We start from the raw sequence: 25,461 nt of genomic DNA on the forward strand, positions 1-25,461 counted from the left end.
TTTCCTACATGTTTCTGTGTTAATTGCTATTAATTCTTACAAACAAATGGTGGCAATAGAGAGCATTTTGACAAAGGCAATGATGACTGACAACAAAATACCATAGACTCAGACAGGGGGCATAAGTTCCCTTACTGTCGATACAGGGCACAACAATATAGCTGAAAGAAGGAAGCTGTGTGATGCAGGGGGCCAGCTCCATTATCCCCATCGGAAGGAAGAGCTTCCTCAGCCTGCAAGTCTTCATAAAGCCACCTGCTGTTGATAACAGTACCTGACTGAGCTGTCCTTCAACAATCCCCACTGGCATCCCTAGACAGGAGGTGAGACTCACTTTGGCCTGCTCTACTGTTTTGGGGGACTCTGGTTCCATGTCTGCCTGCCTACATGTGCAGAGAATTGGCACAACCAGCACACATTCTCTGTATTTACCCCAAATTTGGAAGAGAGGAAGCTCAATTTTCAGGTGCATCAGTCTTACCTGAAGTCTCTTCCTCCTGAGGTGAGTAGAGAATGAGTCCTATTTTGTAGCTGAAGAAACCGAGCATCCTCAGAATGGAGGGACCAGGAAGATAGACCAGCAAGATATGGTGAAAAAGTACAGACTGGTCTTCCAACAGATAAGGACCAAATCCTGCCTGCACATTGGCTGACTGAAGGAACTCAGCGAGGTGACTGGTGAAGGTAAGCTCCGCAAACCTTGGTCCTTATTTGCAAAATGTAAAGACTATCAGCCTCCCACAGGGTTGTTGCGAAGGTTGAAATAAGATCATGTCTATAAAAACTCTAGCACCATATCCAGGCCATAGTGAACCCCCACAAAAATGTTATTTTCCTCCTTATTCCTGTCCCCAAATCATATTATTTGGGAAACAGCTGAAAGGGTAAAAGGGCTTTTTAGTCTGAAAAAATTAAGCCTCAGAGAAGAACAGAAAAACAGTGAGCAGAGGAGAGGAGAGACCCAAGAATTGCTTTAGGTGGTCCTCAAACAACAGAACTAAAGGTGGATCGGTAAAAGTTCTGGGTCAGAGGCTGAGGGTAAAGATGAGGATAGTATAAAAATTGGCTCACAGCAGAGAATGTTTTAGCATTCGGCCGCTCTAAGGTTTTTCTAGGAAATCATTCTTCATCTACAAGTTATGACTTTATGAATAATCCTGTTCAAGAGTATTGACAAAAGCACTTTAGCATTTCAAAAGGACAACTTAAAACTCTTCTGCAAGCATAATAGGCACTAAGAATCTACTCAAAGGCAGAGTGTAAGCTTGCACACGGTCTTTTCCACAAATCCCCCACAAAAGATTGTTCTAATTAGAGGATGTGGATTTGCCTTTCAAGACAGACAGACATCTCCAGGAATCAGTGTAGAGTCTAGAGTCATCCCTTTATCCCCAGGATTGGTATATATCGATGCTTATCAAATGATGAATGAATGAATGAGGTGAGTGACTGAATGAATGGCAACTAGTTTCTATCACTTGTGATATATATTCTGTTCATCTGCTTCCATCTATTTTCAAAATCAATTGCAAGCTTCACTGGCAAAGATGCCAATCACCTCCCAAAATCTGTTCTTCTGTCTCCTTAGGAACAAAACCCTGAATTCCTGAACCTATTCAGAGTAAAAATAAACCCAGTTAAACGAATATATTTCCAAACATCTCTTCAACGTAGATATGGCCTTGTGACTGAGGCTGACCAATGTGATTTAAGAACTGTATGGTACTCCAGGAAGTTTGCTTAACAAGAAAAGAAAGGGTACTTCTTCTGTCCTCCCTCCTTCCCGCTGTCTGGAATATAACAGGTGGAGCTCCAGCCACCATCTTGGACTGTGACTACAAGGGTCACACCCTAGGGATGGAAATGCTCTAAGCCAGAAGGAGTCCAAGCTCCTGATGACTTTGTGGGGCTGCCATACCAGCGTTGGACAACCTACTTCCAGACTTCATTTGTGAAAGAAAAGAAACCCTTGGATGTGTAAGCTATTTTAGTAGGGTTTCTGCTAATCCTAAAGGATTCTGCTCCTAAAACCTATTCTAGTTTTTCTGAACCAAATCCCTGGTGACTCACAGTGCTGCCTCTAACGTGTAAGTCTGGACAGACAGACAACTTTCTCCTGAATTAGTAGCTTGATACCTTAATCACAAAACTAATGCTCTCTGCAAGGCTGCCTCTTGACTTTTATGGCTTTTTTAATCTTTTTCTCTAACAAAACCTACCCATTAGCCCTCCTCTGAGCCCTATTCAAGGGCAGCTGTTCCACTTTCAGAACACGGCTGAGTGTGATATCTGCCACTCCTCCAGGTGCTGCCTGTTGTCCAAATCACCTCCCCTCTCCATTTACCCACCTCAGCCAGTGTTTCTAGTTGGAAAATCTCACAAATACTAGTTCACACTTGCTTCTGATTCTGGGGCCCAAAAATATGCCACACTTCTTGGATGGAGAATCATCATGACAGTGACTCAACCCAGACTCGAAAGCAAACTTCTACCGCCACAGGATCAAACTTGATGAGAGTTTGGGGTGTTGGCCTAACATACCAACCCCAGGAACGTGACATTTTACTCAGTCCTAATCACTAAGATCACACGTAACACACCAAAATAATTTTATGATGTTCCCAGTTATTTATGGTGAGGTGGAATAGTGACATTTCAGAAAATGCCTGTCCTACATCTTGGTGCTTGACTTTGTTTTTAAATTGAAGCCACAGAAGACATGTCACACACAGGGCAGCTCACATGCCTACAGATCCCCAGGTGATTTCTGGGTATGATTTTTCACTTGAGTATAAATCCATATAAGGTCTTCTTTACTTCCGAAAAGTCAGAAAATTGTCTCATTCACGGAACCTCTGAAGAACAATTCTGGCTCTAATTACAACATTCTATTTGGTATGTGGATGCCTGTCTGTTGGCCTCCTTCAACTCTGTCCCCACTCACCATTCTGCCACCCCAACCCCACGCTCCCAGACCGTAAGAGCCCTCAGAGGCAGAACTCACCTTTCTCCATCTCTATAATTTGTGTATAGTAGGAGTTCAACTCATATTAATGAACTTATTTATTTGAATAATTATGTTCTTTACTTAAAAAAGAATATAAAGATCAAAATATTAACTAATTATAAGATTATATATATCATATGGTCACTATATATATGAATATAAAATTTCTGAAGTACTAGGAAGTCTCTGATATAAAACATTCCAGAAAATCCCACCTCATACAGAAAGAATACATACATAAACACACACACAAAACCATCCAAGGATTTCTTTTTTTTTTTTTTTTAACATTTTCCCTTTCACCTCACTTCTCCTTCCTTAATTCTTATCACTAGAAATGTGAAGGTCAAGCTACAGTCAACTTAAACAAGAATGAGTCCTCCTTAGGCTGCTTTTCTGGAAAGGGCAGCATAAACTCAAAGCACCACAATAAGGGGGTACAAATGCTGATTGGGTGACCCTCAGTTCAGGCCCCTTCCTTATAAGGTGATGAAGGAGGCTTTTATTCTGGAACTTTTAGAAACAAAAGGGAAATTCAAGAAAAAGGATCCCCACCCTATGAAATAAATTGTGTACCGTTCACTACGTCCTAAGCACAAATACCACAAAACAAGCTACAGATAATTTACCATCCAAGCCACACTTTAGTTCTGGTATTAACTACCAATCCTTCCTTACTAGAAAATTTATGAAGCCCTTAGCTAGCCCTGGCTTAGCTCCTGGACTTCCTTTCTGTCCTGCGTCTCTTCATCCGCTGACCCTCCTCTTTGCCCCATGTTAGGATAATTCCACAGAGTTTGCCTCTTCACAGTAGAGCTGACAGAGGTCTTGCAGAAAAGCCTTCATCTCCTGTCTGCACTTGTTTTTGGCTTAGAATGTTTTTTCCTCCCCCAAATAACTCAGTAATTCTGCCATGGCATTTTCTGGGCTCCTCTACATCAACCCCTTTCTGAATCATAGCCTGGAAATTTCTCCAGGCAGTAAATTGGGATATTCATGGGGCTCACTCCCTTTATTTCTCATCTCTTAGTGATCAAAGATACTTCATTACCTGATGCCCAGTATCTTGAAACCATTGTTTAATATACTTTATCTGGGTTGTGGAGGGGTATTTTAGAAGAAAGATAAATCCAGTCCTTTTACTCCAGCTTGGCTAGAAAAAGAAGTTCTCTGTTCACTTTTAAAACCAAATCCCAAACAAGATTTTTTACAAAAACAAATAGAACAAACTATATGTTAGATAGATAGATACATAAACAGATAGATAGGTAGGCAGGTAGATAGAACCGAGATCAGATAAACTTGACAAGAAATCTTTGGAACATATTTTGGTATTAATTTGGGGAAATAATTACTAGGTCACTTTTTGCTTGATGCCAACTTCCTCCTTAAATACAACACAGCATCAGTTCTTTAACCAAGTAAATCATCTCTAAGTCTGTTGTCTTCTTGCTGATGGCCAATACTTGCCCATCTTTTCCAACCTAAGAAAGTCACAAAACAGAGCCAGCCCAGTGGCACAGTGGTTAAGTTCACCACTCTACTTCAGTGCCCTAGGGTTCATGGGTTCAGATCCCATGCATGGACCTACACACTGCGCATCAAGCCATGTTGTGGCAGCATCCCACATACAAAGTAGAGGAAGACTGGCACAGACGTTAGCTCAATGACAATCTTTCTCAAGCAAAAAGAGGAAGATTGGCAAAAGATGTTAGCTCAGAGCCAGTATTCTTCAACAACAACAACAAAAAGAAAGTCACAAACATCCTCACCAAGCCCAAAATATAATAGCACCCCCTGTGTGTAATGGTCTTGCCTATTCTTCATCCTCCTCCTCATTCTTTCAGTTGCTTTTCATGCTTCTCCTGGGTGTTCCACTTCCTTGGCAGTGAAAAACCACCTCAAAGACTGCAAAGGTGAGTTTTATGCTTCTTGGTTTTTGTTTTTATTTTTGTTTTGTTTTTCCTTTCCAGTTTTTACTTGGAAAATATTCTTTAATGTCCTCCTTTTGCTCATGTTCTGGCTCTTTTTGAACAGTATAATGTGTTCCTAATTGTATTAATATGAAATCTCTCCTTTACACCAGTGAGTGGAGACATCATCCATTCTACTGATCCTATCATCTCAGCTCTCCTTTTCCCATGTCTTGCTTCCTTAAGAGGTCTTATACTATTTTCCTCCCCAGAAAATCATCCTCATCTACCTCTGGTTGATTTCTGAGCTCCTTGGCTCACAGGGTGGCTCATGAAATCTCAAAATCCCCAAGTGGGTAAATGGGTAGAGAAGTGGGGACAGAGCAGTATGGCTAGAGCAAAAAGCTGGGCCTTTAGCCATCCACCAGGGCAGCCCTGGGACTACCGCCCCCCCCCCCCCACCAGTCCACACTCACTCCAGCTCCAGCTGTCTCACCAGGGTGGCCCCAGTGCAGTGTGCCCCAGGATCCCCTGCACCCACACCAGCTCCAGATGGCCTGCCAAAACCACCTGGTACAAACAGTCCACACAGGGGATGTGCCTACACAACACCACTCCTTCAAGACCAGGAGAAGTAGCTATTTTGCCTTACTCATTGAAATAAACACAGAAAGTCAAACAAAATGAAGAGACAAAGGAATATGTTCCAAATGAAAGAACAAGATAAAAACCCCAGAAAAAACACTCTAATGAAATACAGATAAGTAATTATCTTTGATAAAGAGTTCAAAGTAATGGCCATAAAGATGCTCATCAAACTTGGGAGAAGAATGGAGGAAACAGGTGAGAACTTCCCCCAAAAAGAGTTAGAAAATATAAGAAAGAACCAACCAGAGCTAAAGAATACAATAAATGAAATGAAAAATATACTAGAGGGAATCAATAGCAGATTAGATGATACAGGAGAATGGAACAGCTATCTGGAGGACAGAATAGTGGAAAACACCCAATCAGAACAGCAAAAAGAAAAAAGAATATCAAAAAGCGAGGATAGTTTAAGGGACATCTGGGACAACATTAAGCATACTAACAATAACATTATAGGGGTCCTAGAAGGAGATCAGAGAGAGAAAGGGGCAGAAAATTTATTTGAAGAAATCATGGCTGAAAACTTCCCTAACCTGAGAAAGGAAACAAATATCCAGGTCCAGGAAGCAGAGAGACTCACAAACAGGATGAACCCAAAGAGATCCACAGCAAGACATACTATAATTAAAATGGCAAAAGTGAAAGACAAAGCAAGAATCTTAAAGACAGCAAGAGAATAACAACTAGTCGCATACAACAGAATTCTCATAAGACTATCAGCTGATTTTTCAGCAGAAAATTTTTAGGCCAGAAGACAGTGGCAGAATATATTTAAAGTGCTGAAAGGAAAAAACTTACAACCAAGAATATTCTGCCCAGCAAGTTTATCATTCAGACTTGAAGGAGAGATTAAAAATTTCCCAAACACACAAAAACAAAAGGAGTTCATCACCACTAAACTGGCCTTACAAGAAATGTTAAAGGGTCGTCTTTAAGAGAAAGGAAAAGGCCATAACTAGGAGTAAGAAAATATATGAAAGAAAAAAATCTCACTGGTAAAGGCAAATATATAGCAAAGGAAGTGGATCAGCCACTTAAAAATCTAATATGAAGGTTAAAAGACAAAAGTAGTAAAATCAACTATAAGTACAATAAGTAGTTAAGGGAGACACAAAATTTAAAAATGCAAAATATGATATCAAAAATATAAAATGTGAAGGGTAAAAATGTAGTTCTTTTAGAATGCATTCAAACTTAAGCAAACATCAGTTTAAAACAGACTCCTAAATATATATAGGTCAATATATATGAACCTCATAGTAACCACAAACCAAAAACCTATAATAGATACACAAAAAAATAAAGAGAAAGGAATCCAAACATAACACTAAAGAAAACCATCAAACCACAAGGAAAGAGAGCAAGAGAAGAAAAAAGGAACAGAGAACTACAAAAACAACCAGAAAACAATTAACGAAATGGCAATAAGTACATACCTATAGATAATTACTTTAAAGGTAAACAGACTAAATTCTCCAGTCAAAACACACAGGGTGGCAGAATGGATTAAATAACAAGACCCATTTATATGCTACCTATAAGAGATTCACTTCAGAGTTAAAGACACACACAGACTAAAAGTAAAGGGTTGGAAAAAACTGTTCCACACAAATGGAAATGAAAAGAAAGCTGGGGTAGCAATACTCGTATCAGACAAAATAGACTTTAAAACAAAGACTGTAACAAAATCAGAGAAGAGCATTACATAATGATAAAGAGGTCAATCCAAGAGGAGGATATAACATTTGTAAATATTTATACACCCAACATAGGAGCACCTAAATATATAAAGCAAATATTAATAGACATAAAGGGAGAAATTGACAGAAATACAATAATAGTAGAGGACTTTGATACATCACTTACATCAATACACAGACCAACAGACAGAAGATAAATAAGGAAACACTGGCCTTAAACAACACATTAGACTAGATGGACTTAAGGAAACAGAGCATTCTATTGAAAAACTGCAGAATACACATTCTTTTCAAGTGCACATGGAGAATTCTCCAGGATAGATCACATGTTAGGCCAAAGAACAAGTCTCAATAAATTCAAGAAGATTAAAGTCATATCAAGCATTTTTTATGACCACAACAGTATGAAACTAGAAATCAATTACAAGCAGAAAACTGGAAAAAAACACAAACACATGGAGACTAAACAACATTCTACTAAACAACCAATGGGTCAATGAAGAAATTAAAAGGAAATCAAAAAAATACCTTGAGGGGCCAGCACCATAGCTAAGTGGTTAAGTTCACATGTTCCACTTTGGTGGCCTGGGGTTCACTGGTTTGGATTCTGGGCACAAACCTACACATCACTCATCAAGCCATGCTGTGGTGGCATCCCACATAGAAGAAATAGAATGACTTACAACTAGGACATACAACTATGTGCTAGGGCTTTGGGGAGAAAAAAAATACCTTGAGATAAATGAAAATAGAAACACAACTTTCCAAAATCTATGAGACACAACAAAAGCAGTTCTAAGAGAGTACTTCACAGCAATACAGCCTTACCTTAAGAAAGAAGACAAATCTCAAATAAACAATACAACTTTACACATGAAGGAACTAGAAAAATAACAAACAAAGCCCAAAGTTAGTAGAAGGAAGGAAATAATAAAGATCAGAGCAGAAATAAATGAAATAGAGACCAAAAAAAAATAGAAAAGATCGATGAAACTAAAAGCTTGTTCTTTGAAAAAATTTTAAAAATCAACAAAACTTTATCCAGGCTCAATTTAAAAAAAGAGAGAGAGGGCACAAATAAATAAAATAAGAAATGAAAGAGAAGTTACAACTGACACCACAGAAATACAAAGAATCATAAGAGATTACTATGAATAATTATACACCAACAAATTGAAAAACCTAGAAGTGGATAAATTCCTAGAAACACACAGCCTTCCAAGACTGAATCGTCAATAAGTAGAAAATCTGAACAGACCAATTACAAGTAATGATATTAATCAGTAATTTAAAACTTTCCAAAAAAAAAAAAAAGAGTCCAGAACCAGATGATTTCGCAGGTGAATTCTACTAAACACTTAAAGAAGAGTTAACGGGCCAGCCCCAATGGCCTAGTGGTTAAGTACAGCATGCTCCACTTTGGTGACCCAGATTCAGTTCCCAGGTATGGACCTACACCACTCATCTGTCACTGGCCATGCTGTTGTGGTGGCTCACATACAAAAAGAGGAAGATTGACAACAGATGTTAACTCAGGGAAAATCTTTCTCAGCCAAAAAAAAAAAAAGTTAATGCCTATCCTTCTCAAATTATTCCAAAAAATTGAAGAGGAAGGAGCACTTCCAAACTCATTTTCTGAGGCCAGCATTACCCTGAAACCAAAACCAGACAAAGACACCACAAAAAAAAGAGAAAATTACAGGCCAATATCCCTGATAAACACAGATGCAAAATTCCTCAACAAAATATCAGCAAACCAAATTCAACAATACATTAAAAGGATCACACACTATAATCAAGTGGGATTTTTTTCTAGTGATACAAGGATGGTTCAACATCCACAAATCAATCAATGTGATATCCCACATTAATAAAACAAAGGAAAAAATTATATGATCATCTCAATAGATGCACAAAAAGCTGCTCTGACAAAATTCAACATCCATTTATGATTAAAAACTCTCAACAAAGTGAGTAAAGAAGGAATGTACCTCAACATAATGAAGGCCATATATGACAAACCCACAGTTAATATCATACTCAATGGTGAAAAGCTGAAAGCTCTTCTTCTAGGATCAGGAAGAAGACAAGAATGCCCACTCTCACTACTTTTATTAAACATAGTATTGGAAGTCCTAGCCAGAGAAATTAGGCAAGAAAAAGAAATAAAAGTCTTCCAAATTGGAAAGGAAGAAGTAAAATTGTCACTAGTTGCAGATGACATGACACTACATATAGAAAACACTAACAACTCCACCAAAAAATTATTAGACTAATAAATGAATTCAGTAAAGTTGCAGGATACAAAATTAATACACAGAAATCAGCTGCATCTCTATACATAATAAAAACCTATCAGAAACAGAAATTAAGAAAACCATATTTACAATTGTATCAAAAAGAATAAAATATCTAGGAATAAATTTAACCAAGGAGGGAAAAGACCTGTATTCTGAAAACAGTAAGGCATTGATGAAAGAAATTGAAGACAACACAAATAAATGGAAAGACATACCATGTTCATGGATTGGAAGAATTAATATTGTTAAAATACCCGCACTAGCAATCTAAAGATTCAATGCAATCCCTATCAAAATACCAACGGCATTTTTCACAGAACTACAACAAATAATTCTACAATTTGTATGAAACAAAAAAGACTCCAAATAGCCAAAGCAATCTTGAGAAAGAACAACAAAGCTGGAGGTTATCATGCTCCCTGATTTCAAACTACACTACAAAGCTATAGTAAGCAAAACAGTATGACACTGAGACGAAAATAGACACACAGATAATGGAATAGAATAGAAAGCTCAGAAATAAACTCAGGCCTACATGGTCAATTAATCTATGTCAAAGGAGGCAAGAATACACAATCGGGAAAAGACAGTCTCTTCAATAAATGATGTTGGGGAAACTGGACAGCTACATGCAAAAGAACAAAATTGGACCACTATCTTACACCTTATACAAAAATAAATTCAAAATGGATTGAAGATTTGAACGCAAGACCTGAAACCATAAAACTCCTAGAAGAAAACATAGGCAGTCAGCTCTATTGATGTCTCAGCAATATTTTTTTTGGACCAGTCTCCTCAGGCAAGAGTAACAAAAGCAAAAATAAACAAATGGGATTACATCAAACTAAAAAGCTTTTGCACAGTGAAAGAAACCATCAACAAATGAAAAGGCAATCTACTGAATGGGAGAAGATATTTGCAAATCATACATCTGATAAGGCATTAATATCCAAAAAAAAAATAAAGAACTTACATAATTTAACACCAAAAAGCAAACAACTTAATTAAAAAATGAGCAGAGGACTTGAATAGACATTTTTCCAAAGAAAACATACAGATGGCCAAAAACCACATGAAAAAATGCTCAACATCACTAATCATCAGGGAAATGCAAATCAAAACCACAATGAGATACCACCTCACACCTGTCAGAATAGCTATTATCAAAAAGACAAAAAATAAGTGTTGGCAAGGATATGGAGAAAAGAGAACACTCATGCACTGTTGGTGGGAATGTAAATTGGTGCAGCCACCATGGAAAACAGTATGGAGGTTCCTCAAAAAATTAAAAATAGAACTAGCATACAATTCAGCAATTCTACTTCTGGGTATTTATCCAAAGAAAACAAAAACACTAATTCAAAGAGATATGTGCACCCTTATGTTCATTGCAGCATTATTTACAATAGCCAAGATATGGAAGCAACCTAAGTGTCCATCGATAAATAAATGGATAAAGGTATATATGTATACATATATACACAATAGAATACTACTCGGCCATAAAAAAGAATGAAATCTTGCCATTCGAGACAACATGATGGGACCTAGAAGGTATTATGCTAAGTGAAATAAGTCAGACAGAGAAAGACATATATTGTATGATTTCACTTTTATGTGGAACCTAAAAAACAAAGCAAACAAACAAACAAAACAGAAACAGACTTATAGATACAGGAAACAAACTAGTAGTTACCAGAGCAGGGAAGGGTTGGGGACGGGGAGCAAATAGGTGAAGGGGATTAACATGTACAAACTTCCAGTTATCAAAAAATAAGTCCATAGGGATGTAATGTACAGAATAGGGAATATACTCATTAAAATTGTAATAATTTTGTATGGTGACAGAAGGTAACTAGACTTATCATGTCGATCATTTTGTAATGTACATAAATATCAAATCACTATGATTTACACCTGAAACTAATAGGATATTGTATGTCAATTACACTTCAATTAAAAAGCAAAAAGGCTGGGCCTTTGATGCTCTTTGATGCTCATTAAAGTGAAACCTTAATGGCCAATGTGATGGAACACAAAAAGTTATTGTTTGCGTTACAAATATTTTGTTTTATACCAAAAATAGCATAAATCCTTTTTATAGAAAAATACCAACATGTACATACATATGTTACTTAGAAAAATACTAACATATTAATATGTATATTGTATCCAAATAGAGACACATAAATTATTAGCTCTGGATTCAAAATCTGGTAGGAAATAAATCAAATATTGGCAGTGTTTATTTCTGAGCAAGTGGGATGTGAGATTATGCTCTTTTTTACTTGTTTGCATTTCTGATATTTTTGTAGTAAGTATGAATAAAAATAAATAATAATAAAAAAGAAGAGGATCTAGAATTTGGCATTTTATGAGTTTGGAAATTCATTTTTCCCTCTTTAAATTTTTATAATCCTTTCTCATTCAATTATGCTTACTTCTTACTTGATTATGATTTTATTTTTGTGGGCAGTGTAAAAAACATTTAATTTATTTCAACTAATCTCCTATTTTTGCCACTTAAGTTCTCCCAACTAATCCTCTATTACTGATTACCTAATTTTTCCAATGAATCACCTATCATCAGACATATAAGTTATTTCAACTTTTCCTTGTCACAAACAGAAAAGCACAGGAAGTACAAAATCACCCTCATGATGCACCAATATTAGATTTACTTTAAAAAAACAGTGATTATAATATTTTCATATTTTATCAAATCATCATTTCAGCCACATCATTGTGCTGACCAATTCTTCTTTATCAAACTGTTATGGCCAAATTGTTTTCAGCTGTATCACCCGAAATCCTGAAGTATGAATTACACATTCATTCTGAGGAGTAACAGAGAGACCAGGATAAAAGAGCTTGAAGAAAGAAGAAAGAGACGCGTTGAGACAACTGTTACTTTAAAGCCATCCGAATTTACTGACAGCATTCTTGAGGGTGTGAAGGACAATGGTCATTACAGAGAAGTCTCCACAGTCTCACTCTTGCCCCCTCTCCCTCCACCTCCCCTTTTCCAGAGAGCATCCCAGATTAAATGGCCACCATTATGTCCCCCAACACCCTACAAACTTAGAACATTTACTCCTTATTTTTATATTAAAGTTTATATATTCCAAAGATTCTCCTTCATATTGTAGTGCCTGTTCTACCAGTTATGAAGCTCTCAGCTGCCTGTTACCCTGACTCAAACTGGCTCAAGAGATACAGAACTCGGCTATTCCCATAACGAAGTCCATAAGTCAGGCAGCCTTCTGGGTTCCTTGGTTCAATGACAGGTCTGTGTCATCAAGAGCTTCCTTCCATCTCCCCACTCTGCAGCCGCAGTATATCAGCTTTGTGTAGAGACTGCCTGTTTGCATGGTTGAGAAATGGCTACCAACAGCAACCAGGCACATTTCCATGTTCATGCCCAAGGAAAGAGAAGAAGAAAGTTGCTCTCCCAACTATGGAATATAAGGCTTCCATTTAGTCTTATGTGACCAATTTAGGACACACATTCTACCCAGAACCAGTAACAGTTGCCAGGAAGATGCCATGTACTGATAGACCTAGACTCAAAGTTATTAAGTTTTACCCCCAGAGCTGAGAAGGTGGTATCTGAATAAAATCAGAGTTCTCTTAGGAAAGAGCAAAGGGGAAGGCATGCTGAGTAGGGAACCAACTGAATCCAATACACCCATGCCACATTTTCCTTATATGATCCCTTCATTCTAGGTTGATTAAATTACCCAGCCAGTTGCTGCCTCTCCACCTCTCTGGATTTTGTAGTTGAATTATAGTATGGTGGTGAAGAGCTCTGGAATCCCAAGCTTGTGACTTACCCCATAGGTCTCCTGCTTTCTACCTTTGTGAAGAAGTTTTATGAGCTTCAGTACATTATTTGATCTCTCTGTGCTTATCCCACAACTGGATAATGGGGTAGTCATAATTCCCACTTAAGAGGGCTGTTATATAGATTCCATAAAAGGGTCCATGCAGTACCTGACATACAGTGGCGACTTAGCAAATGTTAGGTTTTTTATTAATATTAGTAAGTTAATTGGACGCAAAATGGCAATCCATCTTTCCAGTGGTTCCCAAACATGTTTCCTGGACCAGCAACATCAGCATCACCTGGGAACTTATTAGGAATGCAAATATGCAGGCCTAACAGCAGACCAAGCAAATCAGAAACTCTAGGTATGGGGCCCAGCAATCTGGGTTTTAACAAGGCCACCTGGTGATTTTTAAGCACCCTCAAGTTTAAGAACCACGGCTCTACACCAACTCTACCTCCAGCCAAACTGCACCTGTCACCATTCCAAGAAAGTGCTTCCCGATCATTAGTCAATATACTTTCACTCCTGGTTTTCCCTCTCCCTCCTGTGATCCATCCACTATATCTCTGTCTTCAAGGCTCAGCCCAAATGTTACCTTACACTGATGTTACCTCTGCCTGGAATGGTCTTCCTCTAAGTCTTTGCAGGATTGAGTCCTTCTCATTTCCATGGTCTCAGATCAAATGGCACTTCTTTAGAGAGATTTTCCCAGACCACTGAGTCTAAAGTAGCCTAAGTCTCTCTCTGTCACATCACACTGTTTTATTGTTTCCACAGCACTTAGCACTATCTGAATTTGTTATTTGTTTACTTGTTAATTGTCTACCTCCACCCACTAAGATATAAGAATAGTAAAGGCATGGACCTTGTCTACTCACTACTATATAGATCTTTAGCACATAGAATAGTGCCTGGAAAATAGTAGGCACTCAATAAATATCTGTTGCATGAATGAATAGATGAAATGACAGTGAGCATTTTGTAACACCAACATAAGGGCTGACTGAGCTATGTCAGTGTTCTCACATGATTCAAGTCATCACCTTATGACGCTAACAAGGTAGACTCAGAAGTCTCTGTTCTGAGGTCAAAGAATTACAGCTCCTGCATCGTACAGAGGGCAGGAGGTCCCCAGTTCCTTCCCTCCTCCATGTAAGCAGGTAGGAAACCAGCCAGACTTCTTGTATTCGCTCTTATCTGTAAAGCTATTCAAGCCTTTCGTCCTGGTCTTGGTGTTGTTTAATTACACTGACAACTCAGAAAGTTCTTCTGCCTCCATGCCCAATTTCCTGACATCCCGATGTTTCTGAAGATGGAAAGCAATTTGTCCATCTCTGCCTCAGAATAAGCCCTTATGGTGGTAAATAAAGCAAGTAATAAACTCAATCTTCAGCTTTCTCTTTCCTAAAGTGAGTGACTCCAGCTCCCTTCAACGCTCCTCCAAGGGCCCAATTAAAAATGTCTGATGCTTTTCTGTGGCACCTCTCCAGATTTTTCCCATTATTTATAAAATGAGGACATTCAAACTGGGAGCAATGATACGAAAGATTCAGAATATTTCTTTATCATTAAATTAGAGGTGCTTGCAAACTCTGTGCTGTGGTGACAAAAGCTGGAAATATTATGGCATGGGTTCAATTCCCCACTTAGCCACTATGAGTCCTATGCTTTAGATACATTGTTTAACCTTTCTGATTCTCACTTTGATCCATCTAAAACCAGAGTTATTACTCCTCAAGACTTTTGTGACAATCACATGAGAAACCATATATGAAAGTATATAAAATGTGAAGTACTTTACAATCATATACAATTGTTTAAAGAGAGAGCGCTTTTCATTTCTCTTTAAAAAGTCATGGATGCAGAGGACATTATTAACAAATTCTATTTTGTATCAAGAAAGAAAAGGTACCGGCTCCAAAAGAGAAAACGAATCCCATCCCCATTAGCTCTTTCAAGAATCCACTTGAGATAAAAGGAGTGCCCACGCTCACAAGTTCCTTTAGCTCATTATCAGAGCACTGCACACTATTTGTTGACCTTCACTGGAAGAGTAGCTGCATTGGACTTGCTGGGAAGAGTTCTCCTACATATCAAGGGGAAACAGAATAAACAGTTTTACTTGCAAACAATACATTCTCCTGTTAAGAAAATAGATTCTTCATCATGGTAAATGTGGTGGCCATGAGAATGTACCAACTACAGGGAGCAGAACTGACCAATGGCCACAGCTGCTGCTCTGAAATGCATCACTTCTCTGTGCTGAGGCCACATCTCCCACAAGCTCTTCTCAGCCAATTACTGAGTTCAGCAAAGATAGCTTGACTGCAGTATTCCTGAAAGATGTCACCTGCAGGATCCCTCTATTGGTTGACTTTAGTTCAGAGTTGTACCCCCTTGCCAAACTTTCCTTCCCTCAGGTCAGAACTTCATCACAGTCTGACAGCCCTGCCAGCTTCTCTAGCTTCCATCCCAATTTCTCTCTCAAATATTTCCCCAAAAAAATCCTTGTCATCTCTTGGAGGATCCAGATTAATACTGTATACAGAAAAAAAGAAAACACTCAGTTTTCAAAAAACGTTTGCATCTATAATAACATCTATTCCTTATAAATATACAATATATTACACAAAAGGGAAATTGTAATCACCGTTTAGATGATGAAATGAGTTAAGTGATTTGACCAAGATCAGTTACCTTATTTTTTTCAGTAGCTTCTCCATTTCCCAGTCTTTCATGCTCAGTATTCAGAAAAAACTTTGAATTTGCTTTCCCTTTTGATTACTGTTTTCCTTTCATGAACAACAATAGCACCTATAACTTACTAAGCAGGCACAGCATAAGGGCCTTGCATATATTCAGTTTTTCATTTAATCCTCACAACAACTCAGTAAGGTAGATACTTCCTCCTTTATATAGCTCCAAGAAGTTAAGTAACCTGCTCAAGATCTCTTGCCTACTAAGCAGAGGGCCTGGGACCAGCCCCTGATTCTAAATCTAGTGCTATTAGCACCAATAATAATACATCATATCTGTCAGCATTTTACTAAGCACATCCACATTCATTAGGAAGCGGGATGGCCACGTCCTAGTAACTCCCTCTGCAGAGGTCTGGAGATGACAAGAGCCAGGGAAAGGTGCAGTTGGTGATAGGAGCTGACAAGGTACAGGCAAGGATGAAGATGATTAACCTTCTCCCAATTGCTTCATCTCAGGTTGCAGAAGAGTTGCTCGTGGCCATCCGTACTCCAAGGGCCCTTATTTCAAAGAAAGTAGGGGCGGGGGTGGGGGAGTGGGGGGTGGGGAATGTAAGTTTTTATTCAAGAGGTTGCAGCAAATATTTTCCCAAATAATTCTCGTAAAAATATTAGGAGAAGGAACCTAGCTCCCTCCCACCTACCAGCTATGGAATGAGGAAGAAAGCATTAGGCACTCAAGGTTCTCCATGATCCAATCCTTAGCCTCCTCTCCAGCTTCATCTCCCCTCATGCTCTGTTTTACTTGATGCTTAAATACAATAGCATCCTTAGCATCCTGTCACACACCTCTGTACATTTGGTCATGCTGTTCACTGTCTAGTTCACCCTTTCTTCCTTTGCTCTGGCTAACTCGTACTCATTCCTCAACATCTCAGCTCAGCCACCATATAATTCAGGAAGTCTTGCTCAACACCCAAACTGAGAACACCCAAAGGACCCCTCCTCTGTGCTCCCCTATCCTAACCTCAGTGCTGACCTCACCTCAACTTTTCCCTTATTATGCAGGATTATCTCATGCTAGAGATACAAACAGAATTGTCTCCTTAAAACATCATTCACACATCATCACTCCGGCCTATTAAGTGCTTCAAGAGGCATCCTGTTTGGAAGGTAAGAGAAGATCCAGGTTCCATGCTCTGGCCTGGTCTCTGACCTTCTCTCCAAACACCCGCTTTGCCCTTGCTTACTAACTGTCATACCACTGTCTGTTGAGATCCATTACCATGCCAAACCCTTTCATGCCTTAAGACTTATTTCCTCAGCTCTTAGCAGAGTTGTTCCTTTTTATTCTCCAAGTCTTTGCTTGAATGTTGCCTTCTTAGAGGTGCCTTCCATCTTCACCTCTAGAACTATCATTCTCTCTCACTGTTCCCTATTCCTTTTCTTCACTGCAACCACAGGATTCTGTAAATAAGGAATTTTTTATTTATTCATTCATTCATTGCTTGTTTGTTACTTAAATCTTGAATTTAGTAGAAAAACACATCCTCAACTCCTCATGCTACCTGAGAACAGGGATCCAGGCTTATTAAATTGTGTCCTTTCAGGGTGTTTGGTGCACCAGTACATCCTCAAATTTGCTGAATAAATGAATGAACAAGCAAAGTTCAAGAAAGACGTTAAAAGTGAGGGAATTACACAATAGCAGAGATTTATAGAAATTAAATATTACTCTTAGTTTCCATAATGACTTGTATTGAGGGAACTCTAAGTGCTTTAAAAATACTAATTTACACTATTCACAGGAAGAACTCATTATCTCTAACTTTTAAGCAAAGAAAGCAAAGCCAAGTGAAGTGACTTTTCCAAAAGCAATATAATGAGTTAAATAGGGAGATTGGTCTAAACTCTGAATAGCTTTATTTTATACCCTGTCTTGTTCCCAAAGGATTTGAGGTGGCTTTGAAAGACACAGACAGTTACACAATTTAGAGTGTCCACAAAAACAAAACAAGCCAGTTGCTCAGGAGAAGCACAACTATTCCTGGTACAAGGTCTGAAAGAAACTTCTCCCTTGGGTCCTCACAGAGAGCAGCAAACCACATCCTCAATCACATCCTCCAGGACATGCCGCAGTGGGGCTCCCAGGGTTGTTTGCTAGCACTCCTCAGTGTGGGCTGATGGCACAAGGCCAAGGCTCAGATCCATAGAGCAATTCTCCAAGGAGCCAAATCAAGACAGGCCAGGTGTGCAATTCTCTGATGGCCTGTCTTAATCCAAAAAGGACATCTGGAGATTCTGGAGGAATCATTTAACAGCACACCCTTCATATGCTGGCCTCTGTAAATTTTACTTCTCACACAAAAACTTCTAATAAGTATTAAGTAACAGTGAATTGAAAGTGACAAGCATCCAGAACATAGTCAATGTTGAGCAACAATGGAGAGTTCCATATGATTTATCAGTCAGATGACCTGGGGAAGGGTATATTAGCTAAAGTATAGCTTAAGCTGCCATAACAAAGAGACTACAAAATACAGTGACCTAGATAAAACTAAAGTTTATTTCTCTCTCATGTAACAATCCAGGTGTAGGAGGATGGCTCAGGGCAGGTGGGCAGCTCTGGTCCACAAAGTCATGTAGGGACCCAGGCTGGCAGCTTCTGCAGTCCTCAACAAGCAGCTTCTCTGAGTCCAAAGCAGCTGCTCAGGTTGTCATCATTTTAGAGCCAAAGGAAAGAAAGAGAGTGAAAGGTAAACAGTTTCCTTGTAAAAATGTGACCTAAAAATTGCACATATCAATTCTGTTTGCATCCCATTGACCAAAATTTTCTGACTTGGACACATCTAGCTGCAAAGAAGACTGGAGAATGGAACCTCTACCTGGACAGCCTCATATCTACCTAAAACTCAAAGAGAGTATATTACTTCCAGGAAGAATGGGAGAGAGGATAAGGGAAATCATAATAATCTGCCACAGGGAATTGACATCAGCTTAAACAGAATTACCCCTGGATTAAAGGCCAACCCACCACTAGCCAGACACCCAGGTCCAAGTTTTCTACATTCATGTCTTCTGTCTAGTGCAGAGACAATGAAGGATCAAGACCCAAAAGTTCTATCGTATGCATGGTTATGCCCATTTTAGCCAGGAAAAATTTTAAAGTTGTTGTTTCTAAATGCCAACTATAAACATAAAAGAATCAATACAGCCTTCAGATAATATCAAATATTAAGAAATGTCATTTCCTTGTGAACCCTCCAAGATAAACTAGTTGCAAAATGTAAGCAAACGTAAGCAAATAGAACCACAGTTGTATAGGATTCTTAACTCTAAGCTAGTTAAATGTCAGAGAACTTCAACCAAAATTCAGGAAATTGGTTTTGGAATAGTTGATCTTAGGTGACCTCTTTCTGGCAGCCATTAGATGACAGCATCAGTTTGTCTGTTGAGGTATTCTTAGTTTGAAACAATAAAAATCATCATGAGGTCAGCATATTGTTATTCTCTCTGTCGGGGAGGTGGAAAGCATACGCCCATCTCATCCAAATGGGATGTCACATTATTACCATACAAGTTTATAAACACGGGGCAGCAGGATGTATCACTTACTTTACTAAAAATCATTTTCTCCCTCAGGAAACTGCTCCTATCTCTGCTTACTTCCATGGTAGTACTAAGGTTTAGATTTTATATGAGCATTCATCTATATGGGACATAGATTTTCTCCCATAAGTAATTCCTTTCCACAGAGTAAAAGTTTAAGAAAAGTCAGTAAAAGCTAAAACTCTTAGTTTGTTCTTCCTAACTTTCTCCACAAGGTGGTAAAGAATGTATCAATGACCAACAGTGTTTAAAGATGACCTACTCCTCATGTAATAGATTTGGCCTAAGAAGTTCACATGTATACTTTGTCAAAAGCAAACAGGTACTTAGTCTAAAAACTAGGTTAATAAGTATACAGGTCTATAGTTTCAGAGGAATATGTGGCTGCTCTACTAAACATGGAGGGGTCTAGACACTATCAGTAGGCATGCCTCCAAGTATATCCTCACTACTAGAATAAACAGCCAACGTCAACCCCGAGTAATCTGACTTAAGCATCAATCGATATCCTTCCAGCTGTGGTCTTACCAAATGTGATGCGTTCATATGTATGTATGTGTAAAGAATGATGCACCCAACAGAGACAGGTTATATTCAGGCACGATTCGGTAAGGAGAGAAGGAAAAGGGAACTAACATCTGTTGAGCACACCTATGTGCCAGGGGCAATGCTATGTCCTTTATCCTTGTTCTTGCATTTATTTCTCAAAGAACCCTGTGAGGCAGGCATTATTATGAACATTTTAGAGATGAGGAAACTGAATCACAGAGATGTGAAATGACCTGTCCAAGGTCACACAGCTCATGCACAGAGAAGCTGGAATGCAACCCAGTCTGACTGCACAGTGCACGCCCTTTCAAATAAACCACATGGCTCATCTGGGATTCCACTTACTTCCCACTTACTCTGAGCTCCACAACGTTGACCATAAATGGGGCTCGTTCGGGTAGGAGTACCTAAAGGGGCTTTTAATTCCACTGGAATTCTGCTGGTCGACTCCTTGCGAATAAGATCTTGTCTGTCTTATTTGCTACTATATACATCACCTAAAATGGTGCCTGTACCCTCCCCCCAAAAAGGTTTTTTAAATGAATGAATTACCTCCTTGCAAGGATAGTGTACTATCTCCAGAGAATTCTCAATGTCTCTAATTGCTTGGATCTCTTTAATATACAAAGCCTATCTGTGATGCATTTCATAAAATTCAGCAATTATTTCTAGCATTATTAGTAAACTGTCATTTATTGAGCATTTACTATGTTCCTGGTATTGTTCTAGGTACTTTTATGCATTACCCCCATCTAATCTCACAATAACTCTACAAAGGAGGTATTTATTACATTCATGAGAAAGCTAAGGTTTAGAATGATTCACTAACTCAGAGCACTCGAACCACAGCTGCCCAATTCCAAAGATCAGTGATGGACCTAGAAAATTTAACACCTGAAACATATCATTTCTTAAAATTTCCACTTCTATAAAAGAAAATTATTTTCAGTAATTATAAAATAATCATTGTTCTTTTTATTCTTTAGTTTTAAAACAATTAATTCAAAAGAATAAACTTCAATTTTAAACGTATTATTCAAGGTCAATAGAATATTTCACAAATGCACAAAAACTTGCATTCACCAGGCAAAAAGATTACATCTCACAGTTTATATGTAGTTTCACTGTTTTAAATTTTAAGCACAAATAAAACTTCTAAGTGATCAAATAGACTAGCAGAATCATGTGACTTAAATTCCGTTTCTTTGTCTTCCTAATCACTGCACTATCATTGTTTATTTCAAATCTTCAGTTTAAACACAGGAATAGGTGGGCTACAGGTATTGAAGACACAAAGCACATATGAAACAAGCAAGAAAGATTCTAAACCATTATGAACTTACTCTCAAAACCAACCATGTAGCTGAGTCTGCATGTACTCAGCACCAACTACATAACTCAGAGTTTTCTGAATTAACTTCCATGTAGAAAACAATATTCATTAAAGGATAAGATATAAAAATGTGCTACTGTGAAGCTCACACGTATATTATTAACTACCCTAATAACTGTTTAAAACTTAGAACAAAAGATTTTCTCCAACTGTATTATACCACTGACATTGTTGAGAATTGTGAGTGCATGTGATAATAAAACGCAAACCAACTTTTGGTTATTTTTATTAATGATTTTAAATTCTCTATAGACAATACACTCCACCTCACTTCGCCTGAGGATGAACCCTCCCACCACCACTCCATTGGTAATCCACTGGCACAGACAGCTCTCAATCTCCCAGTCACATTTGTACTCACTATCTATTACTTGAGCTCAATTATGCTCTTTCCTACTTGTTCTTTAAATGCATGCAAATCTCTACATGGTAGAAAGACCAGTTCCTCTCCAACATGGAGCCCTATGCAGACCTCCCTGTTTTTAGAAGGAAAGAAGTGTTCCTGGCCTCAGTTACCTTGAAGACCCACCTGTCACTCAGTAAACCTTCCTTTAGGGTTCCGTCCTGTGCACCACTTAGAAAAAGCTGCTTCACTGTAACCACTAAAGTGACAACCTATCTTCTTCTTGTATTTGCTAGTGTTCCTCTCTTTCATGCCCTTTTATTTATAAGTTATGTGCATAAACTAGCATAATCTGGAAAAGTGGAAAAATTACAGTCACTGTTTATTTAGTGAAAAGCAAAATCATCATCTTTAATATCCTTTTCCAATTGCTGAACATATCCAAGAATCCTAAAATAAAATAAATCCTAAAATAAAACACTAAATGGACTATAAATTGTAGGTGAGAGGGGGAAATAGGAATATGATGAGATTTAGAATAAGTCTGATTAAGTCAGGAAGATGTGTGGGAAAAACAATTGTTCTTAAATTATATTTTGTGCATTATACAATGTCATATATGCATGCTATGTAGGTTAGAGAAAACTCCTAATGTTTATACAGTCTCAATAAATATTTCGTGAATGAATGAGTTTGTAAAATAAATATTGTTTATACTGAGTCAGAATATTTTGTCATCTTTAGTCCTTTCTCCTAAAATGATTCACCTAAATTGCAGGCAAATTATAATATTTGTCCTTAGGGAAATTTAATCTCTTGACAATTCTTCACTAATCTTCACAAATCTCTAAAGTAAATTGATACAGTTAATAGTTCACTAACTTCCCTATTTTGGAAATGGCAATATGAGACATGGTGACAGGTAGTAATTCCCTTGGGTGCCTCAGGGTAGGCGACAAGAAAGGAGGTGAGGGTGGATCCCTAAGATTTGCTGTCACCGAGTAAGAGTAGAGCTCCAGGAAGAGTCACAATCTCAGGAGTGGAAAACACCTCAAAAACCATCTCCTACCTTCCTTACCCCAGTCTCAACCAATGCTATGTCCCCACTAGAGTCATCAGCCTCCACTGGCAATACATCCAAGAAGAGTGAGCTCATCACCTCCTGAGGTGAACCATCCTACTTCGGGACATCTGTGACTACTAAAAAATTCTTCCTGGTATTGAGCTGAATTCTGTCACTCAATATGTTCTGCTCATCGTTCTGAAGCTGAAGAGAACAAGCCTAGTCTCTCTTCTGCCTGACCTACCTTCAAAAATTTTAAGGCAGTAAGCACTTCACAGTCGATTGACCCAATTCTTTCAACTAGCCCTCATGTGACATAGTCTCAAGTCCTCTCACCACCCTAGTCACTCGCCTTGTAGTAACTTGCCCACACAGGAGAGAAGCCTTTGTGGTTAAAGGCATATCTCCTGTAAAACTGGACTTGGCTAACTCGCCATTGCTTTTCTTTGCTTCTCTCTCTGCTTGGAAGCAAAGAAAATACAAGACATCAGAGAATTTCTGCTCTAAATCTTCCCAACCATGCCAACTTGCAAATCATTTTCTAGTGACCCACACAATCTTGTGGTTAAGGTTCTACTCATTTAGACAATGTCCTGCAGAGCATAAAATATAATATGGCTCTTCAGGCAATGTAAGGATGAAGCTTCAGTCAGAGGTTACCATCTTACTGAAGAGAAGAGAAACATTTTCTTTCTTTAAAAAAAATTTTATATGACAATTTTTTATATAAATAACCCGAGTGATTATAATGAAAATTAAAATGAAAAAAATACATCTGAACTTCATTAGTCACCAAAAAGTCCTTTTCATTTTTGTTTTGCCTACCAATTCTTGCCCACATGCATAAATACATTTACACTTTTATAATCATAATATAAATGTAATTTGGGATTCACCATGTTAAATCCAACATTACACTGTAATTTTTATTCATCTTGCCTCATGGTTTTTACTGTTATTATTATAATAGATATATAATATTCCTCAGAATAGATAATTTACTTAATTCATTCTGTTATAAGGCTTTTCAATGGATTTCCAAAATTTTCTTATTATAAACAGTAGTGCCACGAACTTCTTAATGTTTAAATCTTTTCATTCTTTAGACAAAGTACCATTATCCCCATTTTACAGATTACTAGCTCAAAAGGGATAACATTTTTATGGTTCAAAAAATATTCTGACAATGAAAACTATTTTCTAAAAATGGATGGGTTAGCCCTCTGAGATAAGAATATCCATCCTTTACTGGGGGTCTAGTATACACAGAGCCTGATCTGAAGTATTTAAGAATAGAATTCAGGGGCCAGCGCCGTTTCCTAGTGGTTATGTTTCCGCGCTCTGCTTCAGTGGCCCAGGGTTTTGCTGGTTCGGATCCTGGGCGCAGACCTAGCACCACTTATCAGGCAAGCTGAGGCAGCATCCCACATAGCAGAACTAGAAGGACCTACAACTAGAATATACAGCTATGTACTGGGGGGCTTTGGGAGAAGAAGAAAAAAAAAGATTGGCAACAGATGTTAGCTCAGGTGCCAATCTTTAAGAAAAAAACAAGAATACAGTTTGATTTAACCCTCAGCAGAACTAAAGAGGAAAGCATCTTAAGAGATGAGGAAACAGAAGTTTACAGAAATTACATAATTTGTCTGAGATCATTTGGCTAGAAACACTGAGAGACAGTATCATCAATTTAGAGATTAAGGATTTGAACCCAAATCTTTCTGACTTTAAAACCCATGCTCTCTGAACCTCAGTCTGCTCATCCGTAAAACAAGGGATTGAACTAGATATTCTCTTAAAGCCATCCCAGTTGAAGTATTCGGAAGGTTTCTGATAGCTTCAGATTGTGATGATTCTTTCCCAGCACTAACATTCCATTAATAGAAAGTTTTTAGCACTACTTCACTTATAAAAGATGATGTTAGCACGTATTTTCAACTGAAGCTACCTCAATAGCAGTGGCGAGTCCAGGTGTTACCTTCATATCAATAACTCTTACAATCATCTCTTATATTTTGGGAATTCCCTCCTTTGATTACTACATGATAATTCTACAGTTTTCCTCAGTCAGTACTAAGTCTCTTGACAAAGTGCTTTACTTTTTGAAACATACCTACACTATCTTCCTAATAATACCAGGAACAGTTTTGTTTTTGTTTTGTTTCTAAATGCTCTCCTGTTACCAAATGAGTTTTACATAAGCATCTGTGTGTACTACCTAGAATGTACTCTTGAATCATTTGGGGAAAAAATTCATAAGACATGAAATTTGTTTTGCTCAGTGCAATCTACAACTTAGATTATATGGAGGAAAAGACTCTCAATCTTTGTAACTTTAGCTGTGGCTGACCATTCATCTGATGTCACACAGCCCATGTATTTTCCACACTCTATGTTTTCTGCACATGTT

Source organism: Equus quagga, chromosome 1 (assembly GCF_021613505.1).
Source record: "Equus quagga isolate Etosha38 chromosome 1, UCLA_HA_Equagga_1.0, whole genome shotgun sequence".
NCBI lineage: Eukaryota > Metazoa > Chordata > Mammalia > Perissodactyla > Equidae > Equus > Equus quagga.